Source organism: Mesoplodon densirostris, chromosome 16, assembly GCF_025265405.1.
Source record: "Mesoplodon densirostris isolate mMesDen1 chromosome 16, mMesDen1 primary haplotype, whole genome shotgun sequence".
Classification (NCBI taxonomy): Eukaryota; Metazoa; Chordata; class Mammalia; order Artiodactyla; family Ziphiidae; genus Mesoplodon; species Mesoplodon densirostris.
Genome location: NC_082676.1, coordinates 12905914 through 12928645, shown reverse-complemented (window position 1 = coordinate 12928645; position 22732 = coordinate 12905914). Strand labels below are relative to the sequence as shown.

The window sequence follows — 22732 nt, the reverse complement described above, 5'->3', positions numbered from 1 at the left end:
AAAGAGAAAGAAAAAAGAAAAGGATGGAGGCATATCAAAAGAGCACAGGGGGGCCTCCCTGGTGGCGCAGTGGTTAAGAGTCCGCCTGCCAATGCAGGGGATACAGGTTCGTGCCCCGGTCTGGGAGGATCCCATATGCCGCGGAGCGGCTGGGCCCGTGAGCCATGGCCGCTGGGCCTGCGCATCCGGAGCCTGTGCTCCGCAACGGGAGAGGCCACAACAGTGAGAGGCCCGCATACTGCAAAAAGAAAAAAAAAAAAAAAAAAAAAAAAAAAAAGAGCACAGGGGCCAACCAGAGAGAACTCCCAATGGCCAAAGTCGAAACAATTTGAACAGAATAAATAATGACAGCACTGGTGTATGAGCCCATACTGATATAAATAACTGAATGAATAAATAAGTAAACGGGAGAATTCTTCCTTCCAGAAGAACTCCAGTTAATAAAAGCAGAAGGAAGGAAGGAAATAAAAAGTCACCATTAGGGCTTCCCTGGTGGCGCAGTGGTTGAGAGTCCGCCTGCTGATGCAGGGGACGCGGGTTCGTGGCCCGGTCCGGGAAGATCCCACATGCCGCGGAGCCTGTTGTGCTCCGCAACGGGAGAGGCCACAACAGTGAGAGGCCCGCGTACCGGAAAAAAAAAAAAAGGTCACCATTAGAACACTCCAGTAAGAACTGACACAGGCAAGATACACTGATGGATACTAAACTTTGTGGGTGAAACTTTAAGCTAATTTGGATATCTCCATAGTCTCAGTCTTCCCCCAAAATACCTAGCCATCACAAAGGAAAAGACAGTAACTTCCCTGGAGAATCCTGACTTTCAGCATCTTAGCCAAGTGATCAGGTTAACATCCACAGCAGTACATACTGACACCATGTGCCTCTGATAGGACGTACTGAGAAGGACACATCACCCTGAGGTATTCCTCCCAATAACGCACCACCTCAAACCCAAATGAGGGACAATCTACAGAACACCTGGCCAGGGCTCTTCAGGAGTGTCAAGATCATGAAGATAAGGAAAGACTGGGGAACCATCACAGATTAGGAGAAGACTAAGGAGACCTGATATGTAACTACAACGTGGTGACCTGGCTTGGATCCTGGAAAGAAAAAAGACATCAGTAGGAAAATGAGCGCAATCCAAATAAATTCTGTAGTTTAGTTAACAGTATTATATCAAGACTGATTTCTTAGTTTTGCTTATTGCACTACATTTATATAAAATGTTAACATAAGAGGATGTTGGGTGAAGGATATACAGGAACTCTACTATATTTGCAACTTTGCTAGACATCTAAAATTATCTCAAAATCAAAAGTTAAAAAACCCTGTGCTCAAATATGGAATCTAAAAAAAAAAAAAAAAAAAAAAAAAAGGTTCTGAAGAACCTAGGGGCAGGACAGGAATAAAGACGCAGACGTAGAGAATGGACTTGAGGACACGGGGAGGGGGACGGGTAAGCTGGGACAAAGTGAGAGAGTGGCATGGACATATATACACTACCAAATGTAAAACAGATAGCTAGTGGGAAGCAGCCACATAGCACAGGGAGATCAGCTCGGTGCTTTGTGACCACCTAGAGGGGTGGGATAGGGAGGGTGGGAGGGAGACGCAAGAGGGAGGAGATATGGGGATATATGTATATGTATAGCTGATTCACTTTGTTGTACAGCAGAAACTAACACACCTTTGTAAAGCAATTATACTCCAATACAGATATTTTTTAAAAAATTTTAAGATATTAAAAAAAAAAAACCCTGTGCTGACCACGCTAAATCGTCTACTGGCCAAATAACACACATCTACACAACAAATGCAGCCCGAGAAACCACAGGTTTGCAATCCTGGTTGTTAGGGACTGAATGTTTGTGTCCTGCCCCCCAATTCATATGCTTAAGTCCTACTCCCCAGTGTGATGGTATCTAGAGGTGGGGCACTCGGAGGTAATTAGGTTTAGATAGGGCCATGAGGGTGGGGTTCTCAACACAGGTTTAGTGTCCTTATAAGAGGAAGAGACAACAGAGCTCTCTCTTTGCCAGGTGAGGACACAGCCTAAAGGCAGCCATCTACAAACCAGGAAAAGAGCCCTCACCAAGGACCAAATCTGCACACACTTTGATCTTGGACTTCCCAGACTCCAGACTGTGAGAAAACAGACGTCATGTTTAAGCCACCAGCCTGTGTGTTTTGTCATAGCAGCCTGAGCAGACTAATACACTGGTCTATGGCTGACACCACCATTCTCCCCAGGGAGGCCCAAGATAGAACTCTCTGAACTTGTGCAGAGAAGAATCCCCAAGTCAGGTTCCCCAGCTCCATCCTCTCAATTGGCTTTTTATGGCCAGACTTAGAGGATGTAGCAAAAAGGGCAGTGGCCTACAAATAAGATCTGGGTTCAAACCCAGGCCCTGCTACACACTCACTGGGGGATCCTGGATAAGGGACTCCCCTTCTTCTTCTGAAAATGGGGCAGGGGGTCAACCTTCAGGGGTTATCATGAAGCTCAGATGAAAAGTGCCTGGCTATGAAGTTGCTATGAAAGCTACAGTCCACTAATGTTGGGTGTTGTTAATTTTCTCATTACATCAACACATACAGGGGCTAAAGGACGGGTACATTTCATCTATGATTTAAATTCAAATTGAACACAGGCACAGTCACATCCCACTTCGCCTACAGCACTTTCCATGAGCATCAGAACTCTGCAAGGCAAGGATGCAAGGCAGAGCAATGATCTCCTGTTGACAGCTGAAGGCGACCCAGCCCAGTTCCTAGTGGGGACATCCTCAGACACAGGCACAAAAATGCTGTGAAAAAGGATATTAACTACAGGACAATTTAAACAGTTCTAAACAGATCATGGTCCATTTAAGACACAGAAAACTGTGCAGCTGTGAAAAAGAATGAGGAAGCTCTTTATGTACTGATAGAGAACAAGCTCCAAGGTACATTAATAAGAGAAAAACAAGCAAAGGGGGCCTCACAACCCAGCACCTCCACTCCTCTGGCACATAGGCACCAGGAGATGTTTCCACAAGGTTCACAGCAACGTTGCTCAAGAGAGCCGTGAGGTCAGCAGCTTCTGAGATGGACCCCAGTGAAACCCCTCTCCTGGTATTCACAAGCCCTGGGAGTGTTGTGGCCTCAGCACCTGGAAGGATGGAGCTGACGTTAACTGGGATAGAAAGACAGAGGGGAGCTGGTTTCACGGGCAAGGTGAGGAACTCGGTTTGGTACGGGTTTAGCATAAGGTGTTATAAGATATCCACGTGCGTGGCAACGGTAAGGAGGCAGTAACCACACGCATGTGAAATCCACAGGAGAGATGAGAGTAGTGGGATGGAAAGAGGTCCACGGGCTGAGCCTGGCAAACCCCAACAATCAGAGGCCAGGAGCAAGAGAAGGATTCAGCAAACAGACTGAGCAGTAGCACAGAAGGAAAAGCAGGAACCCACGGCATCCTGGCACCGCCCCTTAATCATCCCCGCTCGTTTCAGGAATGAGACTGGTCCCCTGGACCACTCTGCAACTTCTCCGCAACAGAGACACATCCTAAAATGCTCCAAGGTCCACTCCAATTCGCCCACTGTCCAAGTCCTCCCAGGGAGAACCGTCACCCTGTATTCCAAATATTCCAAACAAGCTGACCACTTCTAAAATTATCCCCCAAACAGCAAACTCGACTTAGCATCCCTTCCGTATCTTTGCAGCTCCTGCGGTCCCGAATATGCCACAGTCAAAATACGAGGCAAAATGAAAGCAAATCAGTTGCAAAGTGAAACTGCAAGTTTTGCAAAAGATGCTAGATTTCATGACATCGATGAAAGTGATGTTGGCAAACAGCACCTGGTGCCAGACAAAGCTGTAAACACATAAAGACCTAGCAGGTAGACCACTTCACACAGAAAGGAACGAGACAAGACAGCAGAGTTCCAGGAGACGGTCAGACCATCAAAGGGAGGCAGGCGTGAGCACCGAAAACCCTCTAACGCTTTTGCAGAATGACTCTTTACCATCACACTGAAAAGGGCAACTTCACGTGAAATGACATCATATCAGACCATTTAATTTCATGAGAAAAATTATGCATCCCCCAATGGAGAAAAAAAACCAACACTTGAGTCCCTCTTTACTGATCTAAGAATTCATGCAAAGTTGCTACTGTATCCTAAATCCTATATCCTACTTAATGAAAGGATAAAATTCAACTTATTTTTAGGATACCTCCACCAGGTAGAGTCCTCATCTAGCCCCTCACCCCCCCCCACTCCCAATATTGCTATGTTAGGGTCTATTTCCAGTGGATTCTTGGTCACAGTCCTCTTCCTGGTGCAAATCATTCTAGGACAGTGAGGTTGTCCTAGATATGCAGATTGCTGGGCCCTCCTGGCCCTAAAGGCCTCCCCGCCTTCCCTGGAGAAACCTTGTCACCAGGGGCAAGAAGCTGATTTGCCCACGGGAACCACAAACCCACCAGAAGAGAAAGCCTAGTGGACCTTTGGGTGTGAAACCTTGAGTGACAAGTGCCCAGCGCCTCTCCTGAACCCATCTGACCCCTCAGCAGCCCCTCCCTGCCTTGCTGTCTGGGCAAAAAGCAGCTGTCAGCTCCCCTGCCTGTAGCCAGTGGGCCCAGCCTGGGGAAATCTGATAGAGGCATGCCTTTAAATGGGTACATTTTATTTTACGTAAATTGTATCTCAATAAAGTTTATATATTTAAGAAGTGTTGATCTGTCTGTGAGCACCCTGCCTGGGGTCTCCTGTAACAGCCCCCCCACCAGTAATCGATGAGGGCTGACAGCACCAAGGAGCACCATTAAGATTCATTCATAAAAATGCAAAGGACGCTAAGAGCCACTGGTCTTCCACTGCTGTCCCACCTCCCTTGGTGGTGCTCAGGCTTAGCTCCAGCCACTGTGCCACCCAGGGCTCCCAAAACCCCTTCCAGGGGGCCTGGCACCAGGGCAGGAGAGCTGTCCCAGCCAGTTTCAAGCTCAGGAATCACTGCTGAGACACAAACTCTGGGGCTCCTCCTCTCACCCCATGGTCACAGCCCCTCGGCCACGAGGACTCACCCCAACTGGCCAGCCTCTCTGGGTTTTTACGGCCAACTTTCAAGATTTCACCTCCTCCAATAAGCCCCGGCCAGTGGCCCCTCTTCTCTCCCCCTATAAGCCTGTGTACCTGTGGGGTTTTTGATCCCCCAATGTCCCAGCAGGAGAAAAAAGTTTGAGGACATTCCCCCAAATTATTTCCACAAATATTTATCAGCCTCCTACCATGGGCCAGGCAATGGAGTTGCAGGAACAAGAGAAACCCCGAGCTGACTTCTAGTAAAAGGAGACACATGATCAACCAGCCGACAAACATCCCAAGGGACCCAGAGGAGAGGTGCTACCCGGAAGGATAAAGCTGGGGAAGGCGGGTTTTCTCAGACAGGGTGGCCAGGGAGGGCCTCTCTGCAGAGGGTATTTGAGGGGAGAGAGGCCTACAGGAGGACGGTTCGGTGGATCCTGGGGGAGGGTGTTAGCAGCAGAAAGAGGGTGAGGCAGGACTGTGCCTGGAGTGCCCCCAGACAGAGGGGAGGATGGGGGGAGGGGAGCGCCACTTGGCAGACCCAGGAATCTAGGTTTGCACAAAGTTCCCTGGAAAAGGGACCTTGGTGCTACGTTGGAAGGGGGAGGGCAAGTGGTGAGACCCCTTTGCAGGACAAATGAGCAACAACTACCAAAATCTAAACTCCATGTGTCCTCAGAAGAAGCAAACCAATCCCCTTCTGGAATCAATCCTACAGAGACCCCCCAGCACCTGTGACCCAAGACATTACATGCAAAGAGGCAGAGAGCCAAGGCGTGAAGAGCAAGGATTCTGAAGGCAGAGCGCAGGGAGAGAGGCGGGGAGAGGAGGAGGGAGATGGGAGGGGGAGGGGAAAAGAAAGAGAGGAAAGGGAGTGGGGGAGGGGGGAGGGGAGGGGTGGGAAGGGCAAGAGGTCACTGGGATGGGTCAGAGCATCTCTGGCCGATGACCCATGACCCTCCCAGCCGCCCCTCCCCAACCCATACTCCGGGAACCTCTCAGAAACCCCCTTGAGCACAGCATGCTGATGACCCCCTGGGGATTCACTCCTTGGGCCTCACTGGTGGCCAGCAAGTCTCTCAAAGCTGGGTGGGCCATTCAGGACGCCCTCCTTCCCCACCATGGTGGTGGGCAGTGCACCAGCATCCTGAAGAAGGACAGAGAGAATTCTTTTAACCCTGGAAACACTGACAGCTGCATCTGCTTGCCTAGCCCACGGGACTACACGTCACCTCTGAACATACCAATCTTTTAACCAGGAGAAACGGTTCCAATGAGTTCTATTAAAAGGCATCATAAAGATCCTTTTTAAAAAAGAAAAAAAAAAAAGGCTGATTCCAAAACATCACACGTAACAAGTGTTTGAAGGGGCAACGGATGCCCAAATACCCACTGGCAGCAGACCCTCTGGCCAACCAGGGTCCACGAGAGACTGCTTCAAAGACCTGAGCACTTTTCTAGTTCATTTCCTCTTTCTGCTGCTTACAACATTATAGATTTATACAAAGGTTAAAAGAAAAAAAAAAAACTCTTGCAAAAAAGAAAAACCCATTTTTGCAAGGAATTTTATAAGCAGATCTGCAGAGTAGGGGAAGGACTAAGAAAATCCCTAAAGAAGCCTGGTTGCAAAATGTTTTTAAAAAGAAAAAAAAAAACCTTTTAATATAGGAATACCCAATGATACATTTTTAAAGTCTAATTTTGAAGAATGATCAAAACACTTTTTTTCCCCAAACATCCCAAATTATAAGTGGCCACCAGATGCTGGGGTCTGGAAATATGACTGTGGTTTGTTTTATTTTCTTTGTTTTTAAGAAACCTAAAAATTAGGGAAGTCACAAATACCCAGGGAAAGAAAAACTCAGAAAATTGCCAACGTGGTGACTAAACTTAACTTGCGGAATGCCAGAGGTTTCACGGTGAACGCACCCAGACCCAAACCTCTACAGCTGGAGAGGGGACCACGAGAGGTCGTGTGCAAACCCAGATGGAACTTGCAATTCACTTGATGTGTTTAAAGGACCCATGGGAAGTGTTCTGTAAGCCGAGAACATTTTACTGTTAAGACTGCACCCACCATGAAGCCCTGTTCACCACCCAAGGACCAAGCAGGCAGTGTCCTAGGGTCTTTTGCAGGATGGAGGGCAGATGTTTGAGGATATGATGTAACCTGGGTGAAGTGAATTCATCCAAGAATGAGTCATGAAAGCAGTCCTCAAATATCCTTCAGAAATCTCAGTTGCAGAACACTGGGCTTAGACCCAGAGACCCACCCACACCCACCTCACACAGGGCTCTCCCCTCTTTCAAGCATCTCGCCTTTTGCCATCAGCTTCTGTTTCCCCTTTTTGTAGTAAAGCACCCCAATGCAGCTTAAGGGGGGGTTACCTGACCTCCACCTGAGCCACACAGGGCATAAGAATGAAGGCAATGGGAAGGGCAGTGGAACAGAGACAGATGCTGAGCACCTGGATGGAACTATACCTGAAGCTGACATCCCAGGTGCATAAGCTATTACATTCCTCTCTTGTTTAAATCAGTTTGGTTTCCCTTTTCAGTCACTCACACAGAGTCCACCATCCACTGACTAAATAAAACCCTGACCTTATCTACGAACTCGAAGTCTAGCTATGCCCACTCCTTCCAAATAATCACCAATTCAGAATGAAACAAGTCCTTTATGTGTCATGGGTGAAGTGTCCAGCTTCATCCAGCATCACGATGAAATCTGGCAACAGCTTCCTCAATGTCTCCACCCACTTTCACTGCCAGCACAACCTACTGAGTCTCAGACCCTGACCCTAGTCCTCACCACAGTGCTTTTCTGGAAAAGGAGGGGGAAGGCGAAGGAAGAGATGAAGAAGAAGAGGGGGAGAAGGGAGAGGGAAGGTAAAGGAGGGGAGGAGGGGGAGGGGAGGGGGTGAAGAGGGGAATATCAACAGGAAGCTCTTCCTGAGAGCTCAGGGTGGGCTGAGCAGCCACAAGCATAAGGTATAAGCACTTTGATGTAGTATCTCATTTAATCCTCACAAAACCCTGGGAGGTAGGTATTGTTATCATCCTCATGCTCCAGATAAGGAAACTGAGCTGCAGAAGGGTAAGTCACTTGCCAGGGTCACACAGCCTGTCCGTGGCAGGGCCAGGCTATCAGCCAGCCCACACCCAGCCACCCCAAACGCTGACCTGTCCACTGCCAGGAACTGCCCACCCCTCCCCTTGCCCAGACCCACGCCTGTGTGGAGCGCTCCAGCCCTCAACAGCTGGGAGCTCCTCTGCTTTCACTCTGTTCTTATCAGTTACTTCTCTGCTGTCCAGTCAGGCAGCCTCAGCCTCTCTGAGTCTTAGACCATGTCCCTTCTCTGCTCCAAGGGCTCTAGTGGCTTCCACCCCACTGAGAATCAAGTCCAACATTCTCACCAGCCCTCACCTCCTGCCACTCTCCATGCAAGCTGCTCCAGCCACATGAGCCTTCACCACACCAGCATGACCCCCCCCCACCAGCCCCAGGGCCTTTGCACTTACTGTTCCCTCAGCCTGGAATGCTTTCCCTGGATGCTACCATGGCTAACTTCTTAAAGCCCCCTGTTCAAACATCACTACTTCTGTGAAGCCATCCCCACTCAGCCTACCTAAGAAGAGCAACTCACTCCCACCCCTTTATCCCCGTCTCTGCCTTGTTTTTCTCACTAGCATGTATCACTAGCTGGCACTCTGTGTATTTACTTGTTTATTTGTTCACTGTCTGTCCTTCCACCCATATGCAAGCTCCAGGAGGGGGAGGAACTCCTGGCCTTGTTCACTATCATAGCACCTAGGGTGGTAGGCAGGTCTGTGAATGAATGAATGCATGCATGCATGAGCATCTCTGCGGCCTCACAATCCATTTTGGGCTGTCTCAAACTCAGCCTCTCTCATGCACGGATCAGTCATAGGAAGACAACCCTTGTCCATGAGAGAAAAAAGAGCCACAGCATTAGTCCACAGATGAATGGAAGGAGGAGGCCCCACAAAGACCCTCCTTTGCGGAGCTCAGAGAAGGGGGTCCCTGGGCCGCCGTGGGAACCACAAATGCCCTGTGACTCCTCCCTCATGGAGCTCTGGCTGGAAGGTCTCTCTCCCTCCTGAAGTCTCCAACTCAGACGCTCAGACGAACCCTGGAGTCATCATCGGGGCAGCTATGGGGGAAGAGGGAGGTGGGTGAGGAGGGGCTCACCCTCAGGGCCCTGCAAGGTGGGGTCAGCCCCTAAAGGCACATCCCCCTTGCCTCACCCTAGTCTCCTGGGTCTCCCTGCACATCCAACCACCAGCAAATCCTGTCGGCGCCACCTTCTAAACGCCTGTCCCCTCTCTGCCACCTCCCTGGTCAGGGCCACCACCATCTCCCACCTGGACTACGGCACGGCCTCTTCCCTGGTCAGCCTGCTGCCCCTCCTGCTCCAGCCCACACAGCAACTGAGGGATCCTGTAAAGACAGGACCCACTCGTGTTCCTCCCCTGCTCTCACCCCGCCAAAGGCCGGCTTCCCAAGCACCTGGAAACAAATCCCAATTCCTTACCTCGCCAGGAAAGATGTGGCCCCAGACACCTCCCCACTCACACTGCTCCTCACCCCCACCTCACACCCCAGGGCCTTTGCACTTGCTATTCCTTTTGCCCAAACAACTCTAGGTACTCTGCTGCTCCCTCCCAAGGCTCAGTGACAATGCCACCTCCTTGCCGGGCCTCCCTGCCTGCCCTCCTAACACAGACCATCCAGACCCACCCCTGACGCTATCAACCCCACCCCCTGCATTACAGTTTTCACAGCCCTGACACAGTCTGAGGTGATCTGTGACTCATTCTTTCAGTTTCTGTCTGTCTCCCACCCACCCCAAGCACCCCAGCTGTGAGACTGACAAGGTCAGGAATAACGCTCCCGTTAACCCCGTATGCCCAGCACACACCCATACCAGGAACTAGAAACATATTTAAAGAATCAAAATCTAAACTCTTATGTTGGGTTCCAGCTCAAATGTCACCTCTCCCGACGCTCCAGCCAGAGGTGATCTCTGGTGGCCTCCCAGAGTTCTTTACCACAGCATAGCACCCTCCCCGCTGTCCTCCAGCTGGGAAGTTCTGGTCAGAAAGACACCCAGCCACCCTGGGCCTGGCGTGGAGCTGCGAGCTTTGTCTCACCTCGTGACAGGATTCTCCAGGTGGGCCCAGCAAGGCTGGGGAGAGGCGACCTAGGGGCAGCGCTCAAGAATACTTTTTATCTTGATCTTCATAACTATGGCTCTCATATCAAATCCATGAGTCATGAACACCCCTGCTTAAGAGCAGACTGAAGTTTTAGGGACTTCCCTGGTGGGCCAGTGGCAGGGGCTCCACGCTCCCAATGTGGGGGGCCCGAGTTTGATCCCTGGTCAGGGAACTAGATCCCACATGCCGCAACTAAGAGTTCGCATGCCACAACGAAGAAGCCGCATGACACAACTAAAAGATCCTGCGTGCCACAACTGGGGATCCCACATGCCGCAACAAAGATCAAGGATCCCGCATGTTGCAACTAAGACCTGGCACAGCCAAATAAATAAATATATTTTAAAACTATTAAAAAAAAGAGGAGACTGAAGTTTTAAAAAAGGAAGGAGGGTCAGATTAAGTAAAAATATTATATAAATCATGTTGTAGCCGGTATATGAATATGACAAAAATCACGAGACTGATATTGCAGTAAGTCTTAGGAAACACTAATGGATGGATGGATTGATGGGAGGATGGATGGATGGGTGGATGGGTGGATGGATATGGATGGATGGGTGGATGGGTGGATGGATATGGATGGATGGGTGGATGGATGGGTGGATGGATGGGTGGGTGGATGGATGGATGGGGGATAGATAGGGGGATGGATGGATGGATATGGATGGATGGGTGGGTGGATGGGTGGGTGGATGGATGGATAGGGGGATGGATGGGGGATGGATGGGGGATGGATGGATGGATATGGATGGATGGGTGGGTGGGTGGATGGGTGGGTGGATGGGTGGATGGATGGATAGGAGGGAGGATGGATATGGACGGATGGATGGGAGGGTGGATGGATGGATGGATATGGATGGATGGGTGGATAGATATATATGGATGGATGGATGGATGGATGGGTGGAGTGATGGATGGGTGGATGGATGAACAGGAGGGAGGGAAGAAGGAGAAAAAGAATGAAGTGAAAGGGAGAAAAGAAGGAGAAAAATGGGCCACACACATAGTAGGGGCTCAAAAAATATACTGAATTAACCCGTCAGCAAAGGAAGCACAGTGCTGTGGTGAGTAGCCAGAGCCCTAGAACCGCACTGCTGGGCCACATCCTGGTTCAGCCTCTCCTCCCTGTGGGGCCCTGGTCAAGTGACATAACCCTTCTGTGCCTCAGTTTCCTCATCTGTAAAATGAAACAATAAGAATTACCTCCATTAAGGTGTCAGAAGGAATAAGCGAGCTCATGGGTGTCGAATGCCCAGCACACAGCTTGATACACCCTAAGTGCTTGATATGTATCAGCTAATAGTAAGAAAAAGTAACTGAATCCATCCTCAGACCAGGACAGGAAAATGATCCCAAATCTCACCACTTCACCTTTTCAAAAGCAGCCTGAAGTCCCACTGGCCTCCCCAGAAGGTTTTCCAGGAATGAAAGAGAAAAGAGGTGAACAAAGGCCTCCACAGCCCCCAGGCTCGATGGGAAAAGAAGGGCAGTGGGCAGCAAGGTAATTTGAGAAGTTTAACAGGGAAAAAAGAACATGGGCTGGGGGAGAAAAAGAGGCTAAATTCAGGAGCCCAGGCTGCCTCTCCAGATAGCTAAATTCTGCTCTGCGACTTCTGCGTGCTTCAGCTTTTCTTAGCCTCCAAGGGGCTTTTGCCTAAATTAGTGCCTGCAATATGCCGCAGAGAAGAAAGGGAAGGTGAGGAGAAGCAGAGAAAGACTCAGAGTCTGCTGGGCCTGCCAAACCTGCGCTGACTGCCCAAAGGGTCAAAGTCAAATCATAGAGCTTTCCCCCAAGGCCACGGCCAGCAGGGTCACATCCACGGCCCACGGCCCAGCCCTCAGCACCCCCAACACTTTCCCTGCCACGTCCCGACCTCAGGAGCAGCAAACACTTCCTCCATCCACCCACCACCTGTGGCCACCTGCCCTCCCCAGTCAGCTCAAACATCACTGGCTGCTCAGGTGGCTGGGTTCACTGCCCGAGAACCCCAGCGTGTGTTTATTTCCGGAAAGGTGCCAAGGAGAGAGCGAGCACGTGCACGCATAATGTACACACTCTACTAATGCATGGAGATGCCTATGCAGAAAACAGCGCCCCCGCTAACTTGCTCAGGCCCATGCAGATTCACGCCCGCGCATCACACGCTAACATCACTCCCTGCAGTAAACACACAGAGAAACGCACGCGGAAATAGGCACCTTCGCGCTGTTTCTGCCAGACGGCAGAGGCTTGGTGGTTACTGCATCTGTCTGCACGTCTGTCTGCGATTGTGTGTGTGTGTAATATTAACGATGGCTGATGTTACTGGGTTCCTGCCATGCACCAGGCACTGTCCTACATGCTACATCAACCCCATAACGTAGGTATTATTATTACCCCTATTTGACAGATGAGGAAACTGAAACACGGAGGCAGTCACTTGCCCCGAGATCATGCTGCTGGTGAGTGGCAGAGCTGGAATTCGAACCCAGGGAGTCCGGCTCCCAAGCCTACACCCACGTCACTACTTTATGCTGCTGCAACCAGCCAGGCTCCACATGCACCCTGATACCAGCAACGTATTAATTCCTGAAATAATGGATTAGCCCCATTTTGTGGATGTACAGATTAGAGAACGGAGGCACCAAGAGGTTAAACAACTTGCCCAAGGTCACAGCTGGGCAGGGGCAGGGCTGGGGTTGGAACCAGAGATTGACTCTAGATCCCAGGCCCTGATGCGCCAGGGGGCTTCCAGCTGTAGAAAGGTAGTTAACTCCTGAAGTCAAAGGCAGCGGCTGTACAGCGAGCACCCGTTATGAGCGAGCCATGGTTTCATGACCCTGCGGGTGAGAGGCAGGGATCCCAAATGACCAGATGCCATTGGGGCCCTCACCAAGCCCACCATGCCAGTGAGGGGCCAGATTTAAACACGACTGGCACAGACATGAGCCCGAAACCCCCAGGGAAGGTCCAGAAATGCCCGCAGTCAAGGTCGGGGGCCCAGCGACGCCCCCTCCCCACCCAACAAGTTGCCCCAAGGGCAGAGTGTGCAAACTGGCAACCCATGGGCTTGGCCCACAGACGTGTTTTGTTTGGCCAACATAGTGTTTGTTAAAAATATGACTGAGTTGCCAACTTTTAAAACTCGAGTGATTTCATACACAAAGCTCCACATCTCCGGCTGTTGGAAAACATCTTTAAAAAGTCAGGAGAGGGCTTCCCTGGTGGCGCAGTGGTTGAGAGTCCGCCTGCCGATGCAGGTGTCATGGGTTCGTGCCCCGGTCCGGGGAGATCCCACATGCCGCGGAGCGGCTGGGCCCGTGAGCCATGGCCGCTGAGCCTGCGTGTCTGGAGCCCGTGCTCTGCAATGGGGGAGGCCACAACAGTGAGAGGCCCGCGTACCGAAAAAAAAAAAAAAAAGAAAAAAAAAAAAAGTCAGGAGATCTGGCAACACAGGGCTTGTGTTCCCACACGGGAACTGCTGCTCGGGGATAAGGAGCAGCTGCCCCTTTACACAGGACATGGGACACGGGACCTCCGGTCCTCCAGGAGGCATGGGGTCAGTAGCATGGTCTCTGGAGCTCGCCCACCAGGCTCACTGCTATCTGAGCTCTGCCATGTCCTCACTGTGTGATCGTGGGCCAATTACTGCTTCTGTGCCTCAGTTTCCTCATCTGTAAAAGAGCAGCCACCCAATAGGACAGGTGCCTGGAACCCAGTAAGCACTCAATGAGTGTTAAATAGCATCGCTGTCTCTCCAACATCAAGGCCAAAGGCTTGAGGTACTGTTTTGTAATACTAAGAGCTAGTACACATACAGCACTTGCTATTGCCTGGACCTGTCCTAAGAGTCGTACTTTTTTTTTTCCTTTTTTTATAAATTTATTTATTTATTTTGGGCTGCATTGGGTCTTCATTGCTGCACGCGGGCTTTCTCTAGTTGCGGCAAGTGGGGGCTACTCTTCGTTGTGGTGCGTGGGCTTCTCACTGCGGTGGCTTCTCTCGCTGCAGAGCACAGGCTCTTGGCGTGTGGGCTTCAGTAGTTGTGGCACGTGGGCTCAGCAGTTGTAGTTCACGGGCTCTAGAACACAGGCTCAGTAATTGTGGCACAGGGGTTAGCTGCTCCATGGCACGTGGGATCTTCCTGGACCAGGGCTTGAACCTGTGTCCCCTGCATTGGCAGGCGGATTCCTAACCACTGCACCACCAGGGAAGTCCCAAGAGTTGTATTTTTAAGGGCTCATTTAATCTTCCCAAGAAACCCATGAGGCCACTTCTAGGTGTATACATACTCAAGAAAAGTGAAAACCTATGTCTGTACAAAAACTTGTACACGAATGTTCATAGCAGCATTATTCATAATAGCCAGACAGTGGAAACAACCCAAATGTCCATCCACTAATGAATGGATAAAAAAAGGTGATATATCCAATAATGGACTAATATTCAGCCATAAAAAGGAATGAAATTCTGACACATCTACAACATGGATGAACCTTGAAAAAGTCATGCTAAGCGAAAGAAGCCACATACAAAAGGCCACACATTGTGTAATTCCAAATCTGTAGAGACAGAAAATAGATCGATGGTTGCCAGGGATGGGGGAGGGAAAGAATGGAGGGGGTCTGCTAATGGGTTTGGGGTTTCTTCTTGGGGTGATGGAATGTTCTGGAATTAGAAAGCAGTGATGGTGCACAACCTTGTGACTATATAAAAGCTGGTGGTATGGACACTGTTAACGGTAAATTTTGCAGTGTATGAGTTGTATCTCAATTTAAAAAAATTTTTAAGAAACATCTATGAGACAAATATTCTTATCTCTGTTTTATACATGAAAAAAACAAGGCACACGGAGATTAAAGATATCCAGGCTGATGCTGAAACAAGAGAAACAAAAAGACAGATGGTGAGGTGACATAATTTTTCCTGCACCTGGCTACTCTACCTGTCAACCCATGGGCATCTGGGTTTGCAACCTCACACAGGCAAATCACTTCCTCTCTCTGAGCTCCAGTCAAAGGCCAGACTGAGATGACTCTTATCTAGATCCCTCTAAGGTCTTCAAGGATCCTACAAGACGAGGGCATTGTAGTGGAACATTATTTATTCATATCTATAGGAACAGCTGTGGCCATTAATAAATGATGACTTTAACGACCCACAGTGGGAAGTGGCCCTCTCCCAGGTGCACGGGAAGAAAACATTCTGGGTTTTCTGAGTCCAAGCCCTTCACACGGCTGGCTCAAATGTCAGAGCAAGGGGGCTCAGCAGCCCACCTCCTCCTAAGAGGATCTGACCAGGAGGACCGTCCCATTAGGGGAGGATGCCTTACTCACCAGGCAGGAAGACTACCTCACCGGGTTAGAGGACCACCTCCCTCAGCAGGAGGAAACCCCACGAGACAAGAGGAACCTCTTGTTCACAGGGTGGGAGGACCACCCCTCTCTCACCTGGAAGACCCCTCCGTGGGACAACAGAAACTCCTCCCTCGCGAGATGGGAAGACCATCCTTACCCCATCTGGGGCAGCAGGATCTCACTGGGCTGGTGGTGGCTGGAGCTGCAGCTTTTCTGCAAACAAGCACCTAGAAAGCGCAGTCCTTTCTCTGAGCACGGAAGGGTCCCCAAGGATGCCCTTGCACTGGGGGTCTCTGAGGCAGCTCCATTCTCAGACACAGGGACCAATCTGCAAATGATGATGCATTAGAAGCCAGACAGAGAGAGGGAGAGACAAAGAGAAAGAAACAGAGAATATGACCGAGGAGGAAAAGCAGAGGGAAGGGGCTGGAAGGGACAGACCCGGGTTGACAGAGAGCTCAGGAGGAAGCTGGAGGCGGGGCTGGGGACAGAAAGCAAATGGGGAGAATGAACACAAAGCCAGCAGCAATGTGCTCAAAGCCAGCAGCCAAGAGGCCCGGGTGCAGAGGGAGGACCCCCCAGAGGCCTGAGTTTGGGGGTCCTTCCCACGTGACATGGCAGTACCAACGCCGCGGCCGCCGAGGGTTTCTCTGGCCAGTGTTGCTCCCACGGGTCTACAGCGTGGGGCGTACCTTTGCAAACCTCTTCAAGGGCCTTTTCGGCAAAAAACAAATGCGCATTCTCATGGTGGGCCTAGATGCTGTGGGAAAGACCGCCACCCTGGACAAACTGAAGCTGGGTGAAATCGTGACCACCATTCCCACTATAGGCTTCAACGTGGAAACCGTGGAATACAAGACTATCAGCTTCACTGTGTGGGACGCGGGTGGCCAGGACAAAATCCGGCCTCTGTGGCGCCACTCCTTCCAGAACACACAAGGTCTCATCTTCGTGGTTGACGGCAATGACAGAGAACGTGTGAATGAGGCTCGAGCGGAGCTTAGGAGGCTGCTGGCAGAAGACGCGCTCAGGGACGCCGTTCTGCTCAGAGCTTGCTAACAAACAGGACCTCCCCAATGCCGTGAATGCAGCTGAGGTCACGGACAAGCTGGGTCTGCACTCTCTGTGCCACAGGAACTGGTACATTCAGGCCACCTGTGCCACCAGCGGGGACGGGCTCTATGAGGGACTGGACCGACTGTCCAATCAGCTCCGGAACCAGAAGTGAGCTGAACTCCTCTCTCCTCCCCTCACACTCCCTCCTTCTGCTCTCGCTTTACTCCCATGTGGCAAACGTGCCCCTGGGGTGTGAGTGCCAGAAGCTGTCTCCATGGTCGGTCACAGTGTGCTTCACCATGCTGTAAATGTGCAGACGCAGCCTGCAACTGGGTTTTTATTTAATGTAAATAGTGTTTGTTTCCAATGAGGCAGTTTCTGGTACTCCTATGCAATATTACTCAGCTTTTTTTTTATTGTAAAAAGAAAATCAACCCACTATTTAGTACTGAGAGGGATTTTAGGCACACGGGTCATCCAGGAGTCGCTGTGTCAGAAAAGCCCGATGTTCCTCTTCTGGGCTTTACATCTGTGTTGAGATCCATTTTGGTGGTTGGTTTTTAACCCAAACTCAGTGCATTTTTTAAAATAGTTACAAAAACAAGATAAGGAGAACACTTGAACACACAGAGGGAGAAATGTGTCTAGTGTAGGTTCTGCAGTAATGGCCTGAGTCCAGTCCACCAGTGGTCTGTTTCCCGTTGGGAACGTGAAACGGGGCTATGATCCATTCTGCATGGTCACAATAGGGTCCCTGTGATTTGCTCTGTCTCGGGTCATCCCACACCCCATAGCGTTTGTGCTTGTATCTGTGCTTACGTGGCTGCCCAGGAGATGGGCCACCGCTCTCAGACCCCTTGGAGGAACCCCAGCCTCTTCTGGGGTCAGCATGGGCACTTTGGCTGGAACGCTCTGCTTTGAGCGGGAGCCCTGCAGTCCCCTTGCTTGCCTGCTCCGGGCTCTCCGGGGTCTCACCAGCAGAAGCGCGGGTGGTCATCCTGAGCCCCAGCCCCTCGGAGCCCCTGTCTACGTGTGCTTTCACTCCCTCAGCCTGCAAGGGTCAGATTTGCCATCGAAAAATGATAACCTCTACGTTTTTCTTTTGTATTTTGATAAACACTGAAGAAGCTCGAGCTGTTACACTTTATCTTGGGGAAAACCTCAGAACTGGTTTATTTGGTGTCGTGGAACCTCTTACTGCTTTCAATACACAATTAGTAATCAAAAAAAAACAAAAAAAACAAACAAAAAAAGAAATGGCAACATCAGGCCTGCCCAGGAGCCCCCATCAGTGGGAGAGAGGGGAATGGGGGTTGAGGGGAGGCTCCCCCAGCCAGGCAGCAGCCTGCCAGGGCAGCCTCAGCCAAGGAGGAAGCTGGCTGCTCAGGCTGGGGGCTGGGCTTGGATGTGCCAAGCGTCCAGCCAGGTTGTCATGGCCACGGAGACAAAGAGAGGGGCTGATGAGGGGCCCCAGCCGCCTACAGTCCCCAGGGAAGCCCAGTCTCTCTCTAGGACCTGCTTAACCAGGGCTCCAGGCTGTTGGCCAACTGCACGTCCACGGGGAAGCCTGCAGGTCAGGGCCTATCCAGCTGCCTGGGTTGGAGAGGGGCATGAAAATCATGGCCCAGGCAGGGTCGGCAAAGAAAACATCCCCAAGCATCTAGACCCTGCCAGCCAACCCTAAACACCTAACCTGCCTGGGCCTCAATTTTTTCATCCATTAAATGGGAAGAAGATCCCTCAGCTCATTCTAGCTCCCAGGGGTAAGGAGCTTATATGGAGAGAACCAAATGTCAGAACAACAGATTAATAATAAAGCTCACATTTATGGAGGTCATACCATGGGCCAGGGCCTGCTCTTAGCACTTTCCCCATCCTAACACAGCATTCCTCCAACTATCTGTTGGGAAGAACTATTTTTGTCTTTAATTTCTAATCCGTTTGAGACTAATACTTCCGAAAATTGCAATAAAAGTGAATTACTAGAAAAATAAAGTAAAAAGGCAGACTACATGCCTAATTTTTCTAGTACTGGACTAAACTGGCATAAAATTACTCTGTGAAATTGCTATAAAACTTTAAACGTTTACTCTCAGTTTCTGTCCTTATCTCCATGCAAACCACACTGAGTCACACTCTTAGGGCAGGTGACCCTCACGACCACCCAGGAAGTAGGTCCTAGAGTAGGCATGAGGGCGGCCTGCACAATGGTTAAGAGTTCTAGCAGCCCAGGTCCTTGTACCGGCCCTGCCACTTCCTGGCAAAGAACTTCAATACCTCTGTGCCTCAGTTCCCCTATCTGCAATAAGAGAATAAGACTAATGGTATGTCATAGGGGTTTTTGGTGGGGATTCAATGAGTCAATCCTGTGAAACTCTTTAGAACGGTAACTGACATATTTAAACCCTCACTAAACATCAGTTATTACTGTAAAATATTAAATGTCAGGTGGCATTGTTATTGTGACTCTCTATCTCCTCACCCTCACCCATCAACCAGCACCAGATGAGTCAGGTATCTGTTAAGATGACTAGCTTACTGTCTGCTGTTCCCACAAGAATGCTAGCTCTATGAGGGCAGGGGCTTGGGTCGGTGCTGGCACCCATTAAACACCCAGCTCAGCCTAGAACCATGCCTGGCACTTTGTGGGTGCCCTCAAAATGGGAAGAAGCATGAACTCAAATCCTGGTTCTGCCATGTATTTGCTGTGTGACCTTAAGCAAATGACTCAACCTCTCTGGGCCTCCATTTCCTTATCTGTGAGATAGCAATACAATAATGATGCCATTGCCCAGGCATACAGGGAGGCTTGAAGAACGATGCTCCCTGTAGCACTTCTCACCACTACACTTGGCAATGTCTGGAGACATTTTCAGTTGTCACAACTCGGGGGGAGGGGGGTTGCTACTGGCATCTAGTGGGTAGAGGCCGGGGATGCTTCTAAACACCCTACAGTGCACAGGAGAGCCCCCCACACCAAACAATTACGCAGCCCAAACCATCAATTACGTGAAGGTTGAGAATTCCTAATATAAAAGAAAAAGAACCACCTAGATACCTATTAAGAGGGGAACGGATGTATAAACTCCAGTATAATCGTCCTGTGAAAGAGTAGGCAGAAGTTGGAAGGAATGAGCTGGAAGTGTGCAAAACAACATTAAAAGATCCCCCAGACAGTGAACAAGGCTGCGGAATACTGGGTGATGGCAAGAGATTACCCTCAGGGAGCAGGTAAAGGGACGGAGCTAGAATTTAAACCAGGAGCCTGGCTCCGGAGCCTACAGCTTTAAACATGGCCTCGGTTTGAGGCCTTTTACTTAAACAAATGCACACACTTAAAAACACACCCTGTCTTTTCCACAGGTTCATGTTTATGTACGTCAATGACACAAACACACAGGGAAAGATCTGGAACGCTGCACCATAGACTAGTAACAAGAGACACTGGAGGTGGGGGCAACCAGGGATAGGAAGGAAAAGGTTCCCTTGTCTGTAATTTTCTACAAGGAGATTTTGCATTCATATCTGTCATGTAATTAAAGATGAGTGATAAATTACACATGGACAGACCCTTTGGTGTGATCACTTGGTAATGTATAGAAATACTGAATCACTACGATGTGCACCAGGAACTAACATAGTGCTGCAGGTCGATTATACTTCAAAAAGGGAACTCACAGAAAAAGAGGTCAGATTCATAGTTACCAGAGGCAGGGGGTAAGAGAGAAAATTGGGTCAAAAGGTACAAACTTCCACTTATAAGATATACAAATACTAGGGATGTAATGAACGACATGATGGGTACAATGAGCACCACTGTATGTTGTTCATAAAAGTTGTTAAGACAGTAAATCCTGAGCTCTCACCACAAGGAAAAACATTTTTTTCAGTTTCTTTTGTTTTGTATCTGCCGGAGATGATGGGTGTTCACTAAACTTATTCTGATCATCATTTCATGATGGATGTAAGTCAAATCATTACGCTGCACACCTAACACACAGTGCTGTAGGTCAATTACATCTCAATAAAACTGGAAGGGAAAATTAAATAAATAAATACTAAAACAGATGTATATACCCTTTAACCCAGAAGTTCCCTTCCCAGAAATGAATGAACTTACAGGTGTGAAGTAGTCTGCATCTGTCATACCATCGTTTGTAATGGCAAAAGATGGGAACGACCTCAGTGTCTATCAAGAGGAGACCAGCTTAAAAAAAGCCACCACGCATCCATCCAGCAGAATTCTATGTGCTATTATAGAACAACCTCCAGGATACAGGGTGAAAAGGGGGACAAAGCCAAGTGCAGAAATGTGAGTACAACAAGCCATCACTTTCATGTAACAAAAGGGGTGTGTCCAGACTATCTGAAGGGCCCAAGGTCAGCGGCTAGCTTTGGGCAGGGACCTGGGAGGCTGACTTTTTTTTTTTTTGACTTATTTTTTTAGAGTAGTTTTGGGTTCACAGCAAAATGGAGCAGAAGGTACAGAAATGTCCCCTCTACCCCCTGCCCCACACACGCACAGCCTCCCCCATTATCAGCGCCCCCCACCAGAGTGGTGCATTTGTTACTATCAATGAACATGCGCTGATATATTACCGAGAATCACCCAGAATCCATAGCTTACATTATGTTGTGTACATTCTACAGGTTTGGACAAATGCATAATGACGTGCAACCATCACTATGCCACTACACAGAGCAGTTCCGCTGTCCTCCTCTGTGCTCCACCTTTTCACCCCTCCACATACCCCAACCCCTTGCAACTACTGATTTTTTCACTGTCTCCATAGTTCTGGGAGGCTGACTTTTTAATCGGCATTACTTATGCCTTTTTAATTTGAATCATGGAAATGATTACATACAATACATATAAAAATAATATATAGTATACGTATATATAATTTTTAGGTACACACATATATACATATATAGTTATGTATACGTGTATATTTATAATATTTTAAAAATTAAAAGGCACAAAAGAGCATATACTGTATGATTCTACTTTACATAAAGTTCAAAAGCAGGCAAAACTAATCTGTGATGACTGAAATCAGAACAGTAGTTACTTTGAGGGATACTGACTTGGGAGGGAACACCCTCTGGGGTGCTGGCAATATTTACTAGCTGATGTGGGTGAAGGTTACACAGATAAATTACATGTAAAAATTCATCAAGCTGTACACTTAATATTGTACCTTAAAAAATTAGGTGCCTAATTTTTGCATGCCTAAAAACATTTGCATGTAAGACATGCCTAAAAAAATTAAAATTAAAAAATTTTCAGGAAAAAACAAAGTTCAATCACAGTGAGGGGGATTTCTAGAGAGCCCCTCATGGCTAGAGGGACACTTTGCTTGGGGTCCTGGGAGGGGGCCAAGCTGGGGTCGAGGCACCCCCTCCCCCTCAGCCCCCCAAAAGGAACCAGACGGGAATCAAGCTGGTCTTTGTGGCCGGGTCCAACAGAACAGGACAAAGGGCCAAATGACGGCCCCCTGCCCCCTCCAGCCCCCCTAGGACACTGAAGCCCATTCATGTTGGAGGCTGGCCATTTCCCCAGGGCTCCAGCCGCCCTCCTCTCCGGAGCCGGAACAATATCCCCTTTGACCACCCCCTTGTCTCCCACTTCCGCATTTAATTGCAAGTTCATGGGTATTAAGTGGCCCATACAGCTGACCTAGCTCCCTCTCCCCTCCCCGCCCCCCAAAAAAGAGGCCCACAGCGCTGTCTCTGTTCACTGCCCCTCTGTGTGCCCGCTCCTCCTCAATGATCTGTCCAGAGAGAAAAAAGAAAGGGCCCCCCTTCCTCCCCCCTCCACAACCTCCTCAAAAACTCTGTTCTCACCCAGAAAGTGCCGCCTTGCAAACCAAGCTGCTCTGGGCCCTGGCACGGGGGCGGCAGGCCCTGGAATGGCAACCTCCGTTCCAACCCGCCAGGCTGCCACAGGCTCGCTGTGCACCTCCCTGGTACCCCACTTGATGCTTGAGGAAACCGAGGCCCAGGAACAGTGGGTG

General features: G+C 49.6%; 1 protein-coding gene and 1 pseudogene across 2 annotated transcripts in view; one reads left to right on the top strand and one right to left on the bottom strand.

Annotated features, from left to right (window-relative positions):
* PREX1 (phosphatidylinositol-3,4,5-trisphosphate dependent Rac exchange factor 1) overlaps positions 1 to 22732 on the bottom strand; it is a 195116-nt gene that overhangs the window by 145783 nt on the left and 26601 nt on the right. The gene's annotated exons all lie outside the window — the stretch shown is intronic.
* LOC132476007 (ADP-ribosylation factor 1-like) lies at positions 16188 to 17103 on the top strand (annotated as a pseudogene).